Raw genomic sequence first — 1,884 nt, 5'->3', positions numbered from 1 at the left:
AGGGGGCTTCCCCCCCCCAGAGCAGGTGTTTTTGCAGGCAAAGGTGCTTCCCGCTGCCCCCTGCCCCGCTCTTGCGTAGGGAATGTGATGGGCACCTCTTGCCCGCAGGGCGCCCGGTGGGTGTGCAGCATTTGGCTGTCCACAACATCTCAGCGCAGAGCATGCTGCTGGCCTGGCAGCCCGTCAGCGGTGCCACTGGCTACCGGCTCTCCTGGGCAACCCTTACAGGTAGGTGCCTGTCCCAGACCTTGCTCCTCTTCTGCTGGTGGCTCTAGGGAGGAGGGACAGGAGAGGGGCAGTGGTACCCACTGCCCGGACCCTCCAAGGGACTGCTGCACCGGCTCTCGCAGGGCAGGACAGGCACAGGGTGGACCTGGATGCCGGGCAGACATCGCACGCACTGGGGGGGCTGCAGCCCAACACCGACTATGTGGTGACAGTGGCCCCGCTCTTTGGGCAGCTGGAGGGGCCCATGGCCACCTTGCGGCAGAAAACGGGTAGGTGGTGGGTATGGGTGATGTCATCCTGCCACTAAGCCTCTGGCACTACCCCGGTGCCATTGCCATGGGATGGGGACCATCTCCCATGGCTCCACACCATGGTGATGCTCCTACCCTGCCATGTGCGGGGACCAGGGACACGCCGGGGTGGGTGGCCAGTGGGGGGGTGGCACGGGGCAGCCTGGCCCACAGGGTCCCTCTTGCAGAGGCAGGTGCGGAGCAGGCACTGCGGACCAACATCCTGGGCCCCACATCCATCCAGGTGCTTTGGACTGGTGCCCGCGAAGCCCGCGGCTACCGCCTGGAGTGGAAGAGAGCCACAGGTGGGCTTGGGGCGCCCGGTCTCCCCCACAGACTCCCCATGCTGGCAGCCAGCAGTGACCCTCCCTTCCCCATAGGACCAGAGCCCCCCAGGACGGTGTCGCTCCCCAGCAGCACCAACACCTACCAGCTGACAGGGCTACAGCCAGGCACTGTGTACCGCATCACCCTCTACACACTCTACGATGGTGGGGAGGTGGCCACCCCTGTCACCACCTTCCAGACAGGTGAGCAATCACCACTGGTCCCCTGGGTTGTCCCCCACCTCACAGGCCATTGGGATGGAGGGATGTCCCACATGGCATTGCTCAAGCCTGGGGACCCCTTTGGCCATGAGACCCCCAGCTCTCCGATCATGGCCCAGGGTGAGGATGGGGGCCATGCTGTCCGGGCTGCATGGCTCCGTCCATGCCTTACTCATCCCTTTGCAGGCATGGAGGTGCCTGTGGGTGCCGTGTTGGACCTGCGGCTCGTGGAAGAGGCAGGCAGGCGGGTGCGGCTGGGCTGGACAAGTGTCCCCGGTGCCACCGAGTACAAAGTGGTAGTGCGCAACAACCAGGGTGAGTCTGCGGGCAGGGGCACGGGTGGCACCTGGGGGACCCCGGCTGGCCAGCGCTAAGGTTCTGTGGCCACCTTGCAGATGGCACGGAGAGGACAAGGCGCGTCCCAGGCAGCCAGACGGGGCTGGAGCTGGGTGACCTCCGGGAGGGCATCGCATACCTGGTGCGTGTCTCAGCACTGGTGGGCAGCCGGGAGGGCAGCGCTGCCACGCTCACCGTCCGCCTCAGTAAGTCCATGCCAGGACTTGGCATCAGGAGTCCTGGTGCTGTGTTTCCCCCCGGGCTTGTCTTGGTCCTCTGTTCCCCTGAAAGCCTTTGGAGCACCGGGGTGGCCACGGGGCCCCTCTGGGCATCCTGAGGTGACGCTGTGGTGCCATGGGGCGGTGCAGAGTACCCGGTGGTGGGCAGCATCTCGGAGCTGCAGGTGACAGAGGCCGGTCCCAGCCAGCTGCGGGTCACCTGGCGAGGGCTGCCGGGGGCTGGAGGCCAACCGCCGGCCCTGG

The sequence above is a fragment of the Egretta garzetta genome, unplaced genomic scaffold (assembly GCF_000687185.1).
Source record: "Egretta garzetta isolate BGI_Z169 unplaced genomic scaffold, ASM68718v1 scaffold215, whole genome shotgun sequence".
In the NCBI taxonomy this organism is placed as follows: Eukaryota; Metazoa; Chordata; class Aves; order Pelecaniformes; family Ardeidae; genus Egretta; species Egretta garzetta.
The sequence above is the reverse complement of the archived record's forward strand: the minus strand, read 5'-3'. Positions refer to the sequence as shown.